Raw genomic sequence first — 22,884 nt, forward strand, 5'->3', positions numbered from 1 at the left:
TAGTCCATCTGCTGGCTGATGTCTCCAACCTAGCCCAATTACTTGGCCTTCCAATGGGAAGTTGGTCTGATGTTTTGGACTTGACACATTGTGAGCCCCCTCAGACAACCTGGGGGCACTGAGGCCCTACAGCCCCCTGAGCTGTGGCTACAGCTGATAAGCAGCACCCCAAGACACTTTGGAATCCCCCCTCCAGCAAGAAGCAGGGTGCCCATGCCCTGCTTAACCCAGCTATGGACCCTGCCCAATGCCTCCCCAAACAGAGGAAAGTTGTAACAAAAGAAGCCATATAACGGGGAAGGCAAAACCCTCACAGGTCACTGTTAACCAGAGACTGACCTGTATGCACAACCATATTCTGCACAAGTCATCCCAAGAACTCCTCCCACAAATTATGAATAATCAACTACAAAAGAGGGTGGGATAGGTGGGGATGCTGGCAATGAGGCAGAGGATATTCCTGGGCATATCTTTGTTTATTCCTGGGGTCGGACCAGACAAAGCAGTCTTCACTCTGGTCCAAACCAGGCCCCCAGCCACAGCCCCTCATTGGCTTCTAGGGGCAATGCCACCCAGGTTCCAGCTGGGAGCAGCAAGGCAAGACAGATCCCAGGCACACTGCAATGGAACCCATCTCCCTCTTCCCTGGGGCATGCTGGGGTCCCCAGTAATTCAGGGGACCTGGGACATACCAGAATCTTTCCTCACAAATGGATTTGCAGGCCAGTCAACCACAACTAGGGTGGCCAGATGCTAAAGAGGGCGGAGCTCCTGCACCTCTAACTGTTCTGTAAAATAGAGTTTCAGCAGAAATTCCCTCCACCACCCAGCAATTAAAGGTGCAGGAACGCTGTCGTCCTTTGCATCTGCCTGCATTATCCACACCATCTATAAATTCGGGGAGGGTGTGTGTGCCCCAAAAGCAAAAGTGGCCATTGCCCCCAAAGCTACCATTGCACCCTGCAAAATAGATGTATTTCAAATAAGTGCATGCTCTTCAGAGCATGCTTGAATACTCAATTAGTTGAACTTCCACCTTTTTTTCTGATGCAGCAAGACTTCCTCTGATAGATTTTGAACTCCAGTTATGGTAGATTCTCAGTAGGGATTCACTTACCACACCTAAGAGTTGCCGAGCGAAGACATAGGCTGGAGTGTGCCAACAGCTATGACAGCTGGGTCAGTGTAACATTGCAAAAGTGGGTGGCATGCCAAGCACAGCTGCAAGGTTATAGCACCTTTCTGGACAGACTTGACAGCTCAAATGTTGACGTTAAAGAGTTGGCTGGAAAGCTAAACTCAACAAGGAACACCTAATCAATGTCAAAATGGGAGGAAATACCAAGTTGACCTTTTGCACTGATGTAACCTTGATACAGATACAGGACTGTCCAGCACATTCATATAACTGTCAAGAAGGGGAAGAAAGATAATCATGTTTGAAGATGACACGTAACAGGAATACATTGCTAGCAACTTGGTTCTAGCAACAAGAGCTGACTGAGCTACTTGAATTCCTGCACCAGAGTAATATTCCTTCAGTGGTACTGCATCAGTGCTTGGGACACCTGGAATAATCTACAACTTTTTCAAAGGCAGAGAAGAGGCAGCGTTTCTTCCTTGTGCCCCTGATCTTCTATGGAAATGTTTGTCCAGTGGTGACATATCTCCATATGTAAGCTTCTGTGGAGGGAGGTAGTGTGGGGCTCAAGCAGGCCCACCAGCCTACCAACTTATTTTAAAGGGGAGCCCCAGCCAACCTCGTTATCATTATTACTTGGCATCTCAATATTTAAAGTTTTGCTTGTGGTATTTTCCTCAGTATTTAACTCTTTGTGTGTGTTGGGGTAATAAAATTGCAGTATATGGCACAGGACTCATTTAATCAGTCCTGTCAGTGGAAGTCCTGCATAGCATAGGCAATTCTTAAGCCTGAGTCTCCTTATTCCATTCTGCAGCCTTTCCATCACTATTCTGAACAGAATCACCCTGTACACCAGGGAATGTTAATCTGTGGCCCTCTAGATGTTGTTAGACAGCAGATCCCCTTCACTCTGACCATTGGTCATGCTGGCTGGGGCTAATAAGAGCTAGAGTCCAACAATAACTGGAGGACCAGAGGTTAGCCACCCTGTTTTACATTCTGTGCCCCACTGGGGTCCCAGACAGTAACAGCATGTCAGATGGTGTTCTTGAAGGTTACCCTGCAACTGTGGAACTTCCTTTTCCTGGATACATGCTGGATGTGAACCAACCCCCCCCCCAATTCTTTTTTTTTTAGCACCAACTTTTGGCAGGCAGGTTGAAGTTGAGCTTTCTACCACAAATGCTTCGCTTTCATCTGATTATCAGTAGATACTTTTTGCAACTGTTGAAAATTAATTAAAATTTGCCTCCAAATTAAAGTAACAGATTAATGTTTTATAAGCAGTGATTATGAACATTAAAATAATATCCCTGACAGTGAAACAATGTTCCCTGGGCACAAGGGAGCTCCCACATATGCCTCAGAGGGTCGCTGGAAAGGAAGGTTTTAACAATTATCTCACAAACAATACATTACATGCTTTGCATTGTTTCTTAGACTGCTACCTTACTTTATTTAATATGTATTGAGATATCATAATTGTAATAAAAATGCTTTAATTGATTTGCAATGCTACAAAATAAACATTCTTGCTTCTAAAACAATATAAAAGACTTTGATTGATAAATTTTTAAACCCTAAGACACAGAGAACTTAAACTGATCTAAAGCTTTAAATCAGCTTAAACAGTTTGAGCCCATCTAAAAGCCATAAAGTGCCCTAAGCAGCTTCATGCAACCTTTAGCCCTAAAGTGGCTCCAGTAGCTTAACAGTTCCTGTTTCCCCTAACCCTGCTGGCCAATTCCTTTTTCTCCATTCAGCATTTGGGATTTGAGCTTTGATGGAGATCTCTGTGAGTTACTGACAGAACCCAACAGTTGGTGGTCTGACTTCACCCCAAATCCTGTTTGCTGTTTCTCTAGGGCTGCAATGAAGAATGAACAGAAGGCCAAGCTCAATGCACTGGGCCTAGGACCATCAGCTGCTGGGAATTTGTGCTCTCTCCCTCCAGCACAAACTCCATACATAATGCCAGATGTTTCCAATGTAGCTGCAAAAGGCTCTGGCTATTCTGGGAACAGAATTAGTAGAGAGTAACAACAATTTCTTCATTTCCTTTTTGAAATGTAAAATTGCAATGTATGAGTGCTAGAAGCATGGGTGCATTCACATACAGCCATACAGTAGAGAAGACGAACATCACCTAGGACCCCACCTGGACAGAACTGGCCTTGCTTCATTTAGTCATGCCCTGGTAACCTCCTGTTCAAAGTACTGCAATGTTTTATATATGAGTCTGCCTGTGACTGGAAATGTGGACTGGAAAGGTGGACTGGAAATGTCAGTTAACAGAGCATATGGCAGAGAAACTGCTAAATGGGACTGGGTGATATGAACACAACATACCATTGCTTTGCCATCTTCATAGAATCCTAGAAGTGTAGAGCTGAGAGGGATCCCTAGCTCATTTCTAGGCCCAATTCATGGTGCTAATTTTGACCTTTAGCACCCTTCATAGCTTGGGACCAGAGCGCTCAAAAGTCCACGTCTCCAAACATCCCTACCCAGTCCATGAAATCTTATTTCAGGATCCTGCACTGAATGGCCCCACCAAGTAAGGTACAACAGGAGGCTTGTGGGGAAAGGTGTGTTTTTGTTTTTCATTTTTTGTTATGGCTCCCTGCTATGGAATGTAGTGTCCTAAGAGAGACTTTCCTGACATCTAACTTTGTGTACCCTTGGCAAACAACCTTTTTATTTTTTCAGACCTTAAAAAATAGAATGGCACAATTTCTGCCCTGTGTAACATTCTCAAAAAAAGAAAAGAAAAGAAAGAAAGAATAACAGTAAGAGTATTATTCTACATATTACAAAAACCTCATACCAGGTAGCATCATTTCAAGAGAGAATGGGAGACAATGAGCATCCCCATGCTATTTGAGTTGATCTTTAATTCAACCAAGGTTGTGAAGATCCAGGCTTACTTGTGCTATTTTTTACAAGACAGCATATGTGCAGAAAATGTTGAGCATTTGGGAATGTTGGAAACATCTCAAGACTTCAGGGGTCAGAGAAGGAGGCCAAGAGAGTTTAAAAGATAACAGCAATTAATTCCATTGTATGTAGTTTATTCAAGGCTTAACATGCTCATGAGCACATCACAAATATGTATGCTTCTCATTGTGTATGTTATCTCAGACATGTCATGAATGCTTTTGCTCAAAATAACAGCAAATTCAAAGAATAGCTGATAGCATCATTTATTCATTTGAAAACAAGCTTCCCATGCATTCAGACTGCTGCCTTGGGATGGGAAATAAATCAGAAAGGCAGCAGATAATGATCAGAGACCCCCTTTCATAGAACATTGCCTGGGAGCATGGGGTAAAATAAGCAAATAGCTGCCTTAGCATTCTTTCACACATGCCAGAAGTAGAGCTGGGATGGTCTAAATAAAAGGTTCCTGGGGCCAACTTAATCATGGGTGAAGTGGGGTATACAGCCATTCTCTCTCTCTGAGCATCAGCTATCCTAACTTTCATTTGTCCTTTGAACTTAGCACAGAAGTTCTAGTTAGTGCACAGAACCTTACATGCATATATATTGCACATATGTAAGATGTGCACAAAGAAACAATCAATTAATGGAGGGGGCAGCAGCTGCAAACTTTATCAATCTTCTGCATGTTCATTGTACCCATTTTATTACTCTAGGTGTTTGTTTTTCAAAAAAAAATTCTAGGTACAGGCGTGGGGCATTATCATTGATAATGCACAGAGATGTTTAAGACCTTCCCTCCCTTCCATCTCAGTAAAAAAAATCACACCATGGTCAGACTCCCACCTGACTCAGACCCTGGGAGAAACCTCATCCAAGAAGGTGATTTAGGATCCCGCAGCAATCCCCAGTACAACTGAGGACCTGGTCATGGACCTGATCCCAAGGTAGCCTGAAGTACCCCGTATCAAGGATGTTTTGGCTGGGTCCTTTTATACACGCTATGGCTACAGCCAAGCCCTGCGTCAGTGCCCAGTTCTCACTCTTTGCTCCCAAGGGTCTTGAGAGTAAATGCAGGAGCTAAAGGAGTGGCAAACAGCAAGCTGGCATAAGGGTACCTGTGTAGATGCCAAAAGACATAATTACCATGGTTATACCCCAGGAAGAGTCTACTCAGGAGAAAGGGAGAATGTCCTCTGGATTCTTGCTGGCTTAATCACTCTCCTGTTCCTACTCTTCAGCACATGGGAGCATGTGTACACATTACTGCCTTAAAACACAGCAGGGTCGGGTTTCTCTTTTGCATTTTCAACTTGCATTGTCACATTGTTGTAGACATCAGTACAGCTTGGTGTTTTCCCAAATTCTCAATTTCTGTCCGCACCAGCAGGTGTAGAAGGAACCATTGCTGTGTTCATATGGCTTACATTTTCAATTCAGTTTGAAGCTGGGGGGGGAGCATCAAAATGCAGTGTTTCTCAGGAAACCACAGGATAGGTGTGGATTGTGTATATACAGAGCTTCACAAATCAGCAGTGGAAAACACTGGATGCAGAGGTAATGGAACTAAGCATTTAGAAGGAACTTGTGGTATTGGTGTTAACTGCTAATCATGTTGGTAACATATGTGTAGTTAGGCCCTTAATAAGAACTTTACTGCATCAGAGCAAAGGTCCATCTCATCCAACTTCCTGTTTATAACAGTGGCTAAGAAAATTCTTCTGTAAGCCCAACTCCAGACATGAGTGAAATAGCCTCTCTCTCCCTGCCCCTTGAATCTTATATTTAGTTGTATTTAGTTGTATGCTGCTCAAAACCAACCCATTTTACAGTCTGGAGCAAAAAGATAAGATTTCCCCCACCTGAAGCCATTCCATCTGCATTAGATGAATCTTTTTAACTCTGGTGAAGGGCTCCTATATCAGTACCTATAGACACTCTCCAATGGGTTGACTTCCATTGTCTGCCAAGATGAAAGTTACCAGATGTCCCCATTTCCCAGGGACAGTCCCCGGATTTACAAATCAGTCCCCATACAAAATCCATCTATTTAGTAGTTGAAAAGTGTCCCTGGATTCATTGAAAAAAATCTGGTAACCTTAAGATTGATGCCAACAAATAAGAAGGGCACAATGTCCTGAGGGCAGCAGAGTACTTTAAGGGAGGGTACCTCTAACAGATGGGAAAGCCTGGTGGGTTGCAGGGGCGGAAGAAGGGGGTGCTGTGGGGGCGGTCAGCCCCAGGTGTCATCACTTGGGGGGTGACAAAATGGTGGGCAGCACTTACCGCGGGGCCTGCAGTGTGCCCGAGCCACGCGTCTCTCCTGGGAGTGACGCAGTGGCTTGGGCACCCGCAGGCTCCACGCTGTAAGGTGGCTGAGTGGGAGGAAGCAGGCAGATTCCTCAGAGGCCCCGTGGAGCATTCTGCCCTGGCTGGCCCCACCCCTGCAGGCGGCTGGCCCCGCCCCCGGGTGCAGGGCACGTGCGCCGCCCCAGGCGCCTGATCGGCTTGCTCTGCAGCTAGTGGGTTGAGTAGCAAAAACCAGGGGTGAAGCCAGTACTGCCACCCTTCCACCTACTACCTGAAGGGCTCTCTCCCTCCCCCTTATGATAGGGCTGGCCCTGATACTTGCTCTGACAATTTAGTTACCATGGTTAATAGTCACTGATAGATGATGGATTTCTTTAATCCCTCCTTAAAGCCACAATGTGTTTTGAGGCTGTCTGAGGGAACAGGCCTCTATTTTGAAAGAAAAGATGATGAGAGGCTCCCCTGCTGTTTCTTCCCCTGAGGTAAGTATTAAATGTAATTAGAAGTAATGCTAGGATTGCAGACAAAACTAACTTCCTTCTTCCTCCCAGCATTTTTTTTTTCCCCGCCAGGGCCACAAGCTACAGGACCAGTAGACTTGAAAGTGCTAAATGTTCTTCTTTTATCTACAATGATTAGGGAGGGGTGTTTCCACGCTGAGCTCTGAGAGCACTTTGAATGAGTCACAGTCTCTAAGTAGTGACCAATTAGTTCTTTTTGAAGAGATATAAAGGTTTTAAGGCAAAGAAGCCTTCTTGCATGGGCAGATACAGGCACTGTAAGCAGCTGAAGAAGGCAAGCAAAGGTTAACTTAAAAGGTTTGGCCATTCACCAGAATGATGGATTTGACAACTTTCCCAAAACACTGGATGAGGCCAGAGTGCATTCAGGTTTAACAATGAGGTACAGGGGAGTCTTCATGAGTCCCTGGATAGCAACACGATTAGTCAAAACGCTAAGACACCGAGGACACTGGGTGAACCAACATAGGAACCAATGGCCCACTAAGCTCAGTATTGTCCATACTGAAGGGCATTGGCTCTTCAGGGTTTCAGGCAGGGGTCTCTTCCAGCCGCACCTGGAGAGATCAGCCATGAAGAATGAGAGTTATGAGTCAGGAAATCCCATGTTCAAATGTCACCCCAACCATGAACTCACTAGGTCACCTTAAGCACGCCACAATCTCTCAGTCTCAGCCTTCTACCTGCAGCATGGGAATGGTGGTAATAATATTAAGCCCTTTTCTAGCTTAGTTGTTGTAAGAGTTATTGAAATCTAGCTGCTAAGGATAGTTTGCTTCAGTTTGCTACTGTGTGCAGCTGAGGCATGTTGTCAGAAAGTTATCATGACTGCAGCATGGAGCATGTTTCCAGCCCTCAAGTATTCCCAAGTCTGTTCTGTCCTATTTCTGCAATAATTTTCCCATAGTGGTTTTTAATTTGCATGAACATCACACTTTGACATGTATTTTTAAATGTAAGTTTCTGTTTAAATGCCGTTTTATGTGTTTTTCTCTCAACATACACTTTTAAAAAAATGAGTCAAGAACTACATCGAAAAATTTGAGAGGTGGGAAGTTTGGTTCACGCATTAGTCCATGAAATGCAGATCACATCAGCTTGTATTGGAGTTTGCAAAACATCAATTTCCCCCAGCATCACTATTTCTTTCTGATCTGAGATCTTGCCTGAGCAACAAGGTCTACCTGGCTCTGGTGTGTTACTTTCTAGGTGTCCCTTAACTCTTACTCTCTTACTGAACATCTGTCTCAAGCTTGACAGTGAAACACTTTGAACACTCACAAGCACCTTGTAAATGGAAAGTATTTTATGTGCTGTTGTGTCATCCAGTTAACAAGGTCTATTGATTGTATGAGTTTTGAATGGTTGATGAATCAAATTGGAATGAAGCACAATTTCTTTGTATTCAGATGCTGTCTATATGATCATTTACCATATTAGAAGAGGCATTTCCTCCTGTGTGAAAGAGGGAGAATGCCTCTTCTAAGATAATGACTGTCATTTGCAATTTTTGATACATACTTATATTTTAAAAATTAACATTCAGGTGGGAGGCAGCAGGTACAATCCTGATCACCTCATTGGGCCCTGTTTGAACCAGGTGTACATATTCAGTTGATCAAAAGGTTTTGAGTGATTAGTCTAACTATCAGTACAATCTTAGACAGAAGTAAGCCCTACTGAGTTCAATGAGACTTACTCCCAAATAGGTATATAGGGTTGCAGCCTAAATATTGCATTTGCTGTTATGATGAAAACATGGTTTTCTCTCATCTGTTCATTCTTCTTTTTAAAAGCCCATTTTAAACATATAGCGAGATCAAGTTGTGGTTTTTTTTCCCCCCATGGAGGAGAGCACAGGAGAGGAGTTGCATGTTTAAATGCTCCCCACTTGCCCCAACAACGCTTTTTCTTGCATGTAAAAAAGTAGTATCAGCCTAGTCTTCTTTTGGGTTTATTTTTCTGTGTAGGAGTTAATTTCATCTTTGGATGAAGAGCAGTGTACAAATAATTCAAACCTGCAACCCCCTTCCAGAAGTATGAAGTAGTTTGCTCTAGGAAAAGCATTAGCACTTCTGCTGCATATACACAAATTGGGTCAGAGACAGTTTACTCATGAATCCCAGGAGCTTTCCTTGGTTAAGGTCCTGTGTGTGCTATTGCTGCCATTCAAGAACAAAAGAGATATCCTGGCAGGCTGTGGTGAGAAGAGGATATCTGTGCCTTGGAGGGACCTTATCATACTGCTGCCCAAACTCATGGGACTCTTTACAAGTGGATATTCCACCTAGCAATGGCAGCTGTCATCCTTGATCGCACATACCCTCCAGGAACTTCTCTACCAGCTGCTGTGTTCTTTCCTCAAAAATACTGCTAACATTAGTTTAAAAAGTTAGTAGGGTACATCTACATCCCTGATAATCAGGTGCTATAACAGGGCTAAAAGGTATAGAAAATCTGTGACCTAAACTAGCTCTGGTTGGGAGACAGCCCATAATCTTGACGGATAAAGGCAGTGCACATCCTGCTATTTCCAGGAAGGAATTGGAAGTTCTAAATCAGTGCCTGGGGTCAGCTCTGTTTGTTCAGTCAACAAAGTGAAGCTTAATCCAGGTACTGTTGGTCGGTGATTCTCGAAACCTAGGTACAATTGTGCAGCAACCATACAGCTTGGGGTACTCCTAGATCTAGCAGCCTTGCTCCTGGGTGGAATCTACACACATATAAAAAAAAAACCATGAAAATGCTTTTTTTTTTAAACATTTTGAAAAATACATTGAATTTGGCATAGAACACTTGTATATTGCACTTTACAACACATTTAAAACATTTTATTTGCAGCTGTATAGCTGAGTCCCTGGATACAGAGGTAGTGGAACGAGCTAGCAGTGCCTTTTACCAGCTGCTGTGCCCTTTCCTGAGCTTCAGTCACTCATGTGATGGTCACTTCCAGGTTGGATTACTATAATGCAGTATTTATGAGGCTGCCCAGAGGGCAGCAACATGAGAATGGGCCTTTTCTGAAGTGGCTTCCCATTTGCAGAATGCTCTCCCTAGGAAGGCTCACCCAGCACCTTCATCACATATCTTTAGGCACCAGGCAAAACATTTCTCTATAACCAAGAGACTTTGGCTGATTGAACATTCTATAGCCTTTTAAATGTTTTGTGAGAGGGGAGTTATTGGTTTTTGTTCTTGTTTTATTCTGTATTCTGTGTTCTTATTTGTATTTTTATGTTGTGAACTGCCCTGTTATTTGGAGGAATAATAAATAATAAAAATAATAATCTCAGTAATTACCCCCATCCATATGAGATGTCCAGGCTCTGAGGTCAAGGGTAGAGGTCCTGTTCTGTTCCCTCACCTCTCATTCACTAACATAAAGGGGGCAGCTGGGTCTTTTATGTGTCCTGGAAAAAGAAGCTTGCCTGTCTCCTTAGCAAGCAACGAAGGCTTTTATTTCCCAACAGGCTTTTAGGAATGTGGTTTTCTGAATTTGCTTTTCACCTGCTATGGATCTTAGAAATGTATGCTTTTTTATCAGGCGGATACATTGCTAATGTTTTATTGTCTTAGATGTATATTTCTTTGCCTAATTATTTAGAAAGGCAAGGTTCACCTTTGGAAATGAAAGATAAATAGAACAACCTCCTAAAAAAGATGGGATACTGGCAAAAAATATCAGAAGAGGGAGACAAATTTGATACCTTATCTGAGTAGCAAGCAACACTTTATACAAATATATATATATGAACCTCACTAGGGAGTCATTACAGTCAGATATGATTTTGGAGTGCCTGCTAGAGAAGCAAGGAATGTTACTTACTTTCCTTTCGATGTCATAATGTACAATGTTATTACTGTTTATCACATTGCTGTCACAGAATTACTAATAAGATCTATTCCTGCCCGCTTTTCAAGGCTAGGCTCTAAGTTTTAGTGGGACACACACACTTTCTTAAGGCAAGGAAAGGTGATCATTATCGATTCCTCCCACCTCAAACTCTAGATCTTGAAGGTGTGCAAGTCCAGCAATTTATTATCCAAAAGGCACACAAGACAGGTGACTGCATGGATAGAAATTGTGTGGGAGCACCACACATGCTACTTCAAATTCCCTCATGGAAGAAAGGAAGGATATAAATGCAGTCATAAGCAGCTCACATCTGACAATGTTCATGCTGCTACATACCTCTGTTGAAGTGTAAAGTCCCAGTAACTAGTAATTTGGTTATTGCCTACTGAGGGTTAATTGACACACATTTCCATCCATGTTTATTTGAATACAGTTTGGCTTTATTTTGAGGAACAGTTATAACAGTTCTTTTTATAAGAAGCCAGAATTTATTCAATTTTTAAATGTCAAGCACCAACATTAGAAATTTACAATATGCCATGAATAAATGCATGAGGAATCTTATTGACAAAACAGCCTCAGAACTCTTTTTCTTATAGCTCTCTCAGGATACAGTGTATAGAAAGCATTGGGTATTTGTCAGGGCTGATTTGCATGGTCAAAAATTGGGCTCTCCCCAGCACCAATGTTTCTCATTGTACGCTCGCCAGCCATCTGGGTTTGTAATGAATTCTTAGAGGCGCATCCTGATCCAGTTATGAAGGTCTGTGTATGTAAGCAGAGGCTCTTTTTACATACTACCTGCTGGATCAGGAACAATGGAGGTTAACTGGGTTCACATCTGCATTCTACATTTGTGGACAACTAATGCCAGAACTAGTGGCACAACTTGACTTGATTTGGGGATGAATGACACACATTCAATCAAGGCAAAGAGCTTGATTATAAAATAAATAAATATGAAAATAAATAAATATGAATTGGCCCTCAGTATTTTATTTCTGGCTATGGCAAAACAAAAGTTCTGTTTGTTTCTTTATTAACACTGCAGACTGCTGCAGCATACAACATTTATTTATATTTAAAATGTATACACTGCCTTTCCAAATATGTTGCTCAAAGCAGTAAGCAAAGAAGAATGGAAATTGTAGCAGAAGCTGGAGCTAAGAAAACCAAGCTGAGGCCTTTCATTTTTTTTTTAATTTCGTCATGAAAGCAAACTCCCCCCGCCCCACGCAACTACTCTCTAAAGTTATACAATGTCCATAGAGGAAATTAGGCTTTTAGCCAGACAAGTAAAACAGATTTTTGGTTGGGTTTATTTTTCCCAACTTTACATTAAACTAAGAAAACAATACATTTAAGAAATGCTACATGCTCTTGTGTTGTTTGGTTTGCCTTAAGTGCAGAATGGGATTGCCTGTTCAGATGAATAAAGTCTATGCAAAAACCATTCTGAGAACTAACTAGCTGTCAGGCTTACATCTCTGAGTGTATCCCAGGCTTGCTTCTTCCATGTGCCAAAAATCACAAAGTATTTTCAAAATGAGCTTTCTTTAAAAAAGAAGGTGTCTAGCACAACAACAGAGTGACTCATGTAACTAGTAGGAATGGAGAAGACTGCACAGAACACGACACACACATAACTTAGAAAGAATGGCTCTTGATAATGGATTCAGTTCTTTTAGGGTGGAATTAGCATTAAACTCCAAGGAGAAGAGAGCAGTTTCATTATCAAATATTGGACCACGTGAGATGAACACACCTGAAAGTTCTTGCTTTGCAACTTCAATGCCAGTAAGGGGTTTGTTGCGTTTCTGGAGGGCTGGATTTCTACTCAAGGCTTGGGAAGCAAGCCACACTTGTGAATTTTCCATTGGACAATGTCACAGGATTTATTTGAACTTCAGTGTTTCTTGAAGAATCAGTTGCCTTTGACACTACCAGCCTGACTGCTTTTCCCTTGCCTCCCCTCACTCCCACTTTCAATCCATCAGTGTCTGAATTTCCAGATGGAACAAGACTGGTAAATAAAAATATATCATTTCCAAGTTGATTATCGAGTTGGCTTTATCCATTTTAAGAGGACTGGATCAGCTCTCCCACAACACCTCAATATTTCAGCTAGAAACAGAAGGGACAAAGGCAGTTTCTTGTCCAAAGATCCCACCAACATATTTTTTTTACATGTTTCTCTACACATAAGCACTCTGAAGTCATTAAGAAAATGGGATAAAAGCCAGTGAAGACATACATTCCACAGGGCAGTCGCTGAACATAAACATAGATTCCTGATGTACTCTAATGATCCACCATTAATCAATTACAGCTAATTGGGCATTACTCACATCCCAGCACACATATTCTCGAAGCCCCGATGGTCACAATTAGAGAGCAATACTTGCTCTAATGGATTGGGCTTTTCTCACAGCAGCTGCAGACATGTAGCCGTTTTCTTGTATAATAGTTCATCAAATAAGTGCCACTTAACAAGCCAATGGAGTGCATAGATAGAGTCTGCTGAGCACTTCCAAGTCCATTCAGCTAAGAGGCGGAGTGTGTCTGTATGCAGCATCATTGTGATTACGGCCAGAGGTGGCCGGCAGCGACTCAGTTAACCAAGCTGGCCGCATTACTTCTTCCCTTTCCAAGATGTGATGCTGCTCTGGCTGGCAAGGCACAGGCAACAGGAACAGGGAGAGCCAGGGATACAGTGCGCCGATGAATAATCACAGGAGACATGCTCAGACACATGGCTACGACAGAAGACAAGGCGAACCTGAATCAGACAATGACGAGCTGACCTGCTGGTCTGCAGCCCAATCCTGGAAGCCCCAGCCACTCTTTGCCACGCAACAACAATCCTGCTTCTCAGTAAACTGCCAGGAGAAACATGAGCACAACATTAATGATGATGAGAAAGAGCAGAATGACAAAGACCACCACGCGCTGCGTTTCCGGGTTCATGTTGCACCGGAGGAATGTGTGAAGCGCACTCCATTTGTGCCTGCTCTGGTTCGACCCCTTCGCCATGTCTGGGATTGGCCTCAGCCCCTCGAAAAACAGCGTCTTAGCAGGTTAGCAGCAGCGCTGTTTCTGGAAGAAAGCGTGAGGGGAGGCAGGGGAGGGGGCTACAAACAATAGAGGCATTTCTGCAGCTGTCAGGAAGCAAAACCTGATCAATTCGGTACAGCCATTATTATGATCGGCTTCCGAGCATAATACACGCACATGCAAGTACATCCTCTTCCCCCAAGCAATCCTCCTTATCTGGTTTTTGTTTTTTGGTTTTATCTCAGCAAAGCACCAGCTTCCCACTTCATCTTCAGCAAAGTAACTGCCTCCATAAGCATTAGCTGAGTGAAGCTCCTATAGGAAGAGGGTTGCGTGTGCTGGAGCCCAGAGATCTCAGCGGCGATACTGGCTTTCTAAAGAGCTAGTCAGCTATTTGCTAAGCGCTGTAGCTAGGATACATGCAAGCCCTAGCAACGGAGGAGAGCGGGGAGGGCAGCAAGGAAAATGTGGGTCTTTCAAGCAGGGTTACAGAAGTGGAGGCAAAAAAACCAAAGGCAGCTGTGTTGGTCCATAAGGGGGGAGAGGAACCCTCCAAAATGCACAGCTCTGAAGTATCTTTATTAAGATCAGCCAAAATGTTGGCAAATAGGGTGCAAGCTTTTGAGTTCTCCAGAATTCTTTATCAAGCTAGGCACTGCCCAAGCAGGGGTTGGGGAAGAGGAGGGGGAGGCATGGGTACAAAAATCCAGTTAGCTGTTGAAGCCTGGAGGTTTGCATTCAGACTCAGTCTGCAGATGGAGACTTTTATTGAATTAGTCTCTACAAGATATCAGATGATATCTAGGATTGAAAGATGAAGAGCCAATAGCCCAATTTTGAAAACAATTTTGATGCTGTTAATCAAATGTGGCATTCATTAAAAAAATACAGCTATGAGCTGAGTAGGCAAAAGTAAACTAACAAAATTAATAAGATTAATGCAGGTGCTTCTTCAGATATTGCATAACGGCAATAGCAGTAGACAGAAATGGAAATACAAATTGCAAGTGTAGATAACCTAATTCTTCAGCAATGGAAAAAAGGAAAAACCTGGCCAGCCTTGGGTAGTGAAAAAGCAAAGACAGCCACTTGGATCCAGAAAAAAGCCTCCACAATTGTTACAAAATAACAAGCACGCTTTCCGGGGGTCCAGAACTCTTAATGAGGCTGGAAGCTATACAAAGTAGAGTTGCAGGGGAAGGGAAGAACAAAAGAGAGAGCAAAAATAGGCTGGTATGTAGCCAAAAGATCTTCATTTAGACCCAATTTCAAGATGGAATTTGCATATTGTACATCAGTTTCAGAAAACTATTCTAAAACTGATTTTCAATCATCATGTAAAATATATAAAAACATCTATGTTCTGTATACTCTGAATGAGAATATTCCTATGATTGGAAATAGGAATCTATTATTATTATTATTATTATTATTATTATTATTATTATGTATTTATTTAAGAACTGTTTTGGGGGGACAGGAGGCGGGTGGGTGTGGAGGACTCCCTGGTCCTGAATGCGGTAACTGTGCCCCTGAAGAACCAGGTGCACAGCCTGGGAGCCATTTTGGACTCGCAGCTGTCTACGGAGGCGCAGGTCAATTCTGTGTCCAGGGCAGCTGTTTATCAGCTCCATCTGGTACGCAGGCTGAGACCCTACCTGCCCGCATACTGTCTCACCAGAGTGGTGCATGCTCTAGTTATCTCTTGCTTGGACTACTGCAATGCGCTCTATGTGGGGCTACCTTTGAAGGTGACCCGGAAACTACAACTAATCCAGAATACGGCAGCTAGACTGGTGACTGGGAGCGGTCACCAAGACCATATAACACCGGTCTTGAAAGACCTACACTGGCTTCCAGTATGTTTCCGAGCCCAATTCAAAGTGTTGGTGCTGACCTTTAAAGCCCTAAACGGCCTCGGTCCAGTATATCTGAAGGAGCGTCTCCACCCCCATCGTTCTGCCCGGACACTGAGGTCCAGCGCCAAGGGCCTTCTGGCGGTTCCCTTGCTACGAGAAGCCAAGTTACAGGGAAACAGGCAGAGGGCCTTATCAGTAGTGGCACCCGCCCTGTGGAAGGCCCTTCCACAAGATGTCAAAGAGAAAAATAACTACCAAACTTTTAGAAGACATCTGAAGGCAGCCCTGTTTAGGGAAGCTTTTAATGTTTAAACAGTTTTTGAATCTAGAGGTTCACTATGATTTTTAGCAAATTATTCACACAGCTACTCAGAAAAATGTGGGAGGACAGATGCACTCTTCCCCCAAACACACCACACTAATAGCAACCAGGTCATCTGAATCATCTATTACAAGCATGTATGGCAGGAATCAAAACCACAGTTTGTGCACGATTCAATTATGCAGATAACCCATTGTCTTAAGTTATAATGTTATACAGTACACTAACTTGGTAACTTCTGATTTAATGGCAGTGTATATGCTTTAAATACAGTAATAAAAAAATAATACTGTAATACAGAAACAGGTGGGGGAGGCAATGCTTCCTTAATCTACACTGAGATGTTTTTCAAATGTTAGTAGTTGAGAGACCAGTTCTGTTCCTGAACAATTTGTCTGGCCTGATTGCGCTCTTCTCTCCCTTGCTAACATAATTTACTTTTTGCCCATAAATCTTTGAAAGTCCTCACCAAAGTTATCTATATTTGTGAACTGACACAAAAGCGGGGATTTGGAAGACATAGAGTCAACACAAGCATCCTGTTTGACTTGAGTTCCTGGGAGATTGTGGGAGAGAATGCATATTCCACATTTTATTTTTAAGACTTTGTACGAAAGACTCCAAGCCACTCAGGAGACAGGCGCTGGACCATGGTCTGATTGAGGGAGATTTCCATTTGGAATTAAACAAACAAACAGACTACCATATCTGATTTAGGGACTTAGCACAAACATGTAGGCAGGCTGGCTTAGTATGCAAACTCCCACCACTGCCCCAGCTCAGATTGTTATCTCCCTTGTGTCTAGGAAAGGCTAAATGTTATGAAAGCCAAAGTATTACCAGTTTTTCACAGAGAGATCAACATTTCAACAAAAGACTCATGCAACCATCTTAAGCTGGCAACAGTACATGCTCAGGATGTGAAGTTTGACTTTTTGCACTGTGCAGTCATATTCGTTGAAAACTTTATGGTAGTATGGCAAACACAGAATCAATGGCACTGCCACTTTATCAGGAAAGAAAAAAGTCAAACCGTACCCACTGGCGGAGGGCGGGGGGGGGAGCACACCGCCTCCGGCACCATCGGTGAGGGGGGTACCATTGCGGCTGCCCCCGGACACACGCCGTGCACCCCCCCACTGTGCAGGGCGCCATGCCCCCTCAGGTGGCGCGCCACACCCCTCGGGAGCATGCCACACCTCGGGACGCACACCATGGCCCCACAGGTGGCGTGCCACACCCTGGGATGCACACCACACCCCACAGGGCACACACCAGCCATGCCTCCACCTGCCCTCTGCCCCAGTGCCGGAGCATGCACCTTTGCCACAGACCATACCAGTTCAACCAACATTGCTGTAAGTTCATTAAGCTGTAGCCTTTTCCCGCTGTTGTTCTGCACAAAAAGAAAGCATCTATTCAGAATGCAGCTTTGCAGCAGCAGCTGCAGGTTCTTCCCCAAAACGATGTGTCTTTAATTCAACATCTAACTGAAAGAAACATGTCAAAATGCCACCTTTCTGCATGCATTCTTTGTACATGGAACTGCGTCTGAAAGGAGCTTGTATAACACCTGTAGCCTTGTGAAACATTGCCCATAAGCTGGAATAGTAGAGTTTTCAGCAGACATTTAAAGTATGAAACAGATGGTGCCTGCTGCATTGTTATTGGCAGAGTATTCCACAGGACTGGGCTCATGATACTAAAGGCTCCATTTCTTGTTGATGTCAGATGAGCCTCGCCAACTCAGCAGAGAACAAACAACACTTGTAGAAAATCACAGTGATGAAGCTGGGATATAGTGGTTCAGGCTATTCCTAAAGTAACCTGCACCAAAGTTGTTCACAGTGCTGTAAATTAACACAATGACTAGAAACTGGCTCTGAGGTAGCTGAGCACCCTTTGCAAATGACTAGATAAGGAGTTTATAACAGTAGTGTCACATGTTGTCAGCCACGTGTCCCCATCAGCAGTCTGGCTGCCGAATTCTGCACCAGCTGGAGATTCCAAGCCAGGCCCAAGGGCAGACTCACATAAAGCGCATTGCAGCAATCCAGACTTGAGGTTACCAAAGCAGCGCTCAGGACATTCCTGTCCCAGAACGGTCAAATATAGCAAATCAGACAAAGCTGGTAAAAGGCTGGTGACAGCCATTTCACACGTGCACGTCATCAAGATTTTATTTTGTGCTAATTTTATGTTTGCATTGTTTGTTTGTTTGTGAACTGAGTGTACTCCATGTTTAGTTCTCTTCTTTTTGTTGAAAATTGAATTAGAATACTTTCAACACATACACAGATGTTCAACATGATCATGTGAATGCACACTTTTATTTGCAGGTATTTTAATTCCTCTGGAATTTAAATCCTCTGGAAATTGTCTCATTACATATGTAGGAAATATATGTATATGTATATAGAGTGAATATGGTACAGCAATTAAAGCATCAGACGTTAACCAAGGAGAATGAGATTCAACTCCTTATTCAGCCATTAAGTTCACCAGGAGACCCTGGGTCAATCTCTCTCTCAGTATAAACTTCCTTACAAAGTTGTTGTGACAATAAAATGGAGCGGGGTGAATAACCTTATATACCACACTGAGATGCTTAGATGAAGGGTATGATGGAAATTTGAATAATGGTGAAAACTATGGGCCACACTCCATGCAGCTCCATGAGCAGAAGACTTCCAAACACACAATTGAGTTTTCTCTCCCTCTCCTGTATTTTCCAGGCATCCCCACCCCAAATAAAAACAGCTTCAGAGGTTTGGGGGATGCTCCAGAGCAGATTTGGGGAGCATGTGGGGGAGAGATGGAAAGAGAAATGCTGCTGCACCAGAAGAACTATGCATGTGAAGCATTGGGCACAATTTTCCTGTTGTCCCTAGCTGATTTTGATGCTGGTTTTATAGATTTCATTTTTCTTATGTAACCTGTTTTGGACAATGAACTGATATCATAATAATAATAATAATAATAATAATAATAATAATAATAATAATAATAATTTATTATTTATACCCTGCCCATCTGGCTGGGCCTCCCCAGCCACTCTGGGCGGCTTCCATTGAAACCAAAACTACAGTAAAATATCACACGTTAAAAACTTCCCATGTTAAAAACAGCTATCCACCACCAAAAGTCTGACAGAACAATGGTGACAGGCCCTTGCTGGGGACAACACTCCATTATGACTGGAGCAAATGCCTTGTCTCTCATGATCACCTGCCAAATTTGTGTTAGCGGGGCTGTTGTAGCCTTGGGGGGGGTAGTCATTACCAGCTGATTATTTATAGGAGATGCATTGCTATTTATATTATAGTATTTTTTTCTAAATTTGCATCCATATGTACAAATGAGAATATGCAAATTGGCACCGTGTTGTATCCTCATTTCCAGTGATGGCTTTCCTTTTTTTTGTGGTGCTGGGAAGTGGCCATTCTCTTTGTCTCTAGTGGGCTTCAGCAGAAAGCTGGGTGGAGAAGGAGGTGAAAGAAAAGGGGAGATTTAGGGAAGACTGAAAGGGAAAAAGAAACAGAAATAAACAAAAGTTGAATTAAATAATAGATTGTTTGGATCCAGGCCTTGCCAGCTGTGTCCTTTTCAGGAACAAGATACAAAAAGGGCCTCACATGATGAACAGGGCACACAGGAAGAAACACATGGAACTTTAAGGCAATCTTGTCCCATAAAGTTTATAAGTACCAGCACCTTAAACTGGCCCTGAATAGAATAGTCACTGCAAATGCTATTGGGATTATGTGCTCTATCTCACCAGCACCTGGCTACTACATTTTGGACTACAGTATTCTAAATACTTTGCAGTGTCAGGTTTACATAGAGAACATTTCAATATGAGCTGGAAATTCTCAAGGAATGAATTACCATGCCCAGGTCAGTCTTATCCAGAAAAAATACAAGATTCATAAGGACATGTGTCTATGTTAAAGATCAAGAACGAGTAAGATTATCCACAGTGAGATCTTTAACAATACTGAATAACTTAAGCAGGCATCTGAGCAAAAGGGGCCTTACCACAGACTTTACCAACGTGGTACCATCCAGATATTTTGGACTACTGGCTGGGCCAATAGCCTAAAACTTCTGTAGGGCACCAGGTTGGCAAATACTGCCTCCATGCATAATCAACTGTGTGCTGCTTTCATGAACTGAATTGTGCCTAAATCACCACACGCTTTTGTGCCAGATTATTTGCCATCTTTATTGCGGCCTTGCTCTATAGTGCGTGAGCCTGTAAAGATCTGTGCAATCTATTAGCTGGGATAAGCAAAACAGCCTGCTCTCCAGTGAATGCAGTTCAGTGTTATACTGGGTTATGCCAAGTGGCTTTATCTGGGTATGAAAAATTAATAACACTAATAAATCTGCTTGCACAGATCAAGGAGAGAGAGAAAAGATGAAAAGCCTAACGGTAACATTAGAATTTACTTCACTGTGAAAGCAAAGTGTGGGAGTTGGTTTGGCAGTGCCACAAAACAAATACACAACAGCCTCCTCTTTTACCCTCACAATCCAGGATAAACCAAGATAACAAGATAACTAAACATAACAGACATACAATGCTTGGCCATCACATACATATTCATTTTTTGTGTTCTTCTATGAACTCTGGTCTAATCAGGCATGCAGGTTTTCATAATACTTCACCCTGTACTAGGGTAGCTATGTGAAAAATAGGACAGGGCCTCTGCATCTTACATAGTTGTGAATGAAATTCCCTCTACTACATAAAAGTGCCAAAACACTTTCCTCTTCTGCATCTAAATAAAAAAATTGTCCAGGAGCACCTTAGAGACCAACTAAGTTTGTTCTGGGTATAAGCTTTCGTGTGCATGCACGAAATCTTTTTATTTATTTTGACTACATCAGACCAACACGGCTACCTACCTGAATCTATTCTGCATCTGGTCACCTCAGCCCCAAGCCCAGGGTGTCAGCAAAATCCAACCAGACCCTTCCAACCAGATTCTGAAAATCAGTAGGTTGCTAGCACTCCTGACTGTCGGACCTTACTGGACATTCTTGCAGATTCAGATAGACAAAAGTTAAAAGTCCAATTGAATTCAGTCAGCCTTACTTCCCAGTAAACAGGCTGCAAGGCTCATTTGCTTTTCAAACCTAGTCTGGATTCCCATCTTTCTGAGGTGGTAAAGTTCACACACAGTGACTTGCCACCTCATTTTTCACATGGCAAGTCATTTGTGTGAAAACAGCCTCTATTGGGGGGGCGGGGGGAGAGAGAAATGAAACGCTACCTTGTCCGAAAAAATTAAAAACATGACAGTTTGTGAGGAAAGCCACTGTGTATGAATCGGCAGCTAAACTTCTCCTTGTCACTGAAGTATTGAGTGAGGCACTTCCTGCCCCCCCCCCCCGCAAGAGCATGATAACAAAATACTGTAAACTTTTATTATTTTTAATATGGCAGTCCCAGTTAAATTTTCAACCTCACCTGCAGTCTTAAGAACTGAGGCCCAGTGCCGAGGGCCTTCTGGCGGTTCCCTCACTGCAAGAAGCCAAGTTACAGGAAACCAGGGAGAGGGCCTTCTCGATAGTGGCGCCCGCCCTGTGGAACGCCCTCCCACCAGATGTCAAAGAGAAAAACAACTACCAGACTTTTAGAAGACATCTGAAGGCAGCCCTTCAGCTTTTAATGTTTAAGAGACTATTGTATTTTAATATTCTGTTGGAAGCCGCCCAGAGTGGCTGGGGAAACCCAGCCAGATGGGTGGGGTATAAATAATAAATTATTATTATATTATTATATTATTATATTATTACAACATAGGAAGAGCGTGCTGGATCAGGCCAATGGTTTGACTTCACTCCCCGGAGGCGCCTTCTACTGTCTCTTGAGACAGACGCCAACCTCTAGTGGGGAGTGTTGTTGTGTTCAGGCCCTCCTTTTGGGTTGGCAATGTGACAAGCAAACACTGGACAAGATTGGTCTTTGGGCTGATCCAGCAGGCCTCTTTTTAAGCTGTTATATGGCAAGCTGGTGGCAGCTGGTGTGGAAACTGTTGAGCCCAGCCCATTTTGAAGCCCTTTCAAATATCACTCAGCCTTTGCCAGAGCAGGAGTGCAGCTATTTCACTCTGGGCAGCTGGATCCACCGCCCTGCACACCCCCCCCCCCCCCGTCAAAAGCCCATGCTGTGAGGCATCTAGAGAGAGAGAGCTGCAATTACATGCCATTTGAAGTGATTTTAGGGGGATTTGAAGTGAAGCCAGCCTTTTCTGGATTGCCTTTATTGGTAGGCTGATCAGTGAAAACATTCACAGATTTAGTTTCGGGAGTGTGGGGTGGGGGTGGGGGCAGGAAACAGGAATGGAATGGCAAGAGACCTTTCAGGTGTATCTCAGCAGGAGCTGAGGTATAAAATGCACTATGGGAGATTACACAGCTCATGTAGGAGTGAAATTGTATGGACTTTTAAGAGCCGAGAAAGAAATAAAAAAGAGCTAACAACAAAGGTTTGGGAGAGAATTACTTGAACAAGTTCCGAAGGGAAGAAATGCATAATGTACTTAGGAGCTTTGGGTTTCCAGCACTGCCTGAGGAAACATATTAGTGATTTTAAAAAACTTAAATTTTATTTGATGGGTTAGTAGAATGTATTCAATTTAAACTTATACCTCTGGGTACAGGGCAGTATATAAATTCGATAAATAAAATAAATAAGAATAATCTTATTATTACCAAAGCAGAACTAAAAAAATAAAAACTGTAAGATGCTGCACAGCAAATGTGCCCTAGCTTTCCAATCTCGCAATATAAATTATGTGGTGCAGTGTGCAGCTCATACAACCTCCTTGTAATATACTTTCCATTAAAGCTGTGAGAGGGTGGGCAGG

At 43.0% G+C, this 22,884-nt stretch overlaps 1 protein-coding gene and 1 long non-coding RNA gene across 9 annotated transcripts in view; both read right to left on the reverse strand.

The window, feature by feature from the left end:
* The window catches only part of ARHGEF4 (Rho guanine nucleotide exchange factor 4), a 159,320-nt gene that overhangs the window by 22,961 nt on the left and 113,475 nt on the right, over window positions 1-22,884 (reverse strand). The window lies entirely within an intron of this gene.
* LOC310763218 lies at window positions 10,139-14,649 on the reverse strand. The gene is made up of 2 exons (XR_014548542.1): window positions 14,003-14,649; window positions 10,139-13,650 (listed from the first exon to the last, which is right to left on the reverse strand). It is a non-coding gene; the product is annotated as an uncharacterized lncRNA (long non-coding RNA).

Source organism: Podarcis filfolensis, assembly GCF_964270895.1.
Source record: "Podarcis filfolensis genome assembly, chromosome: 5".
In the NCBI taxonomy this organism is placed as follows: Eukaryota; Metazoa; Chordata; class Lepidosauria; order Squamata; family Lacertidae; genus Podarcis; species Podarcis filfolensis.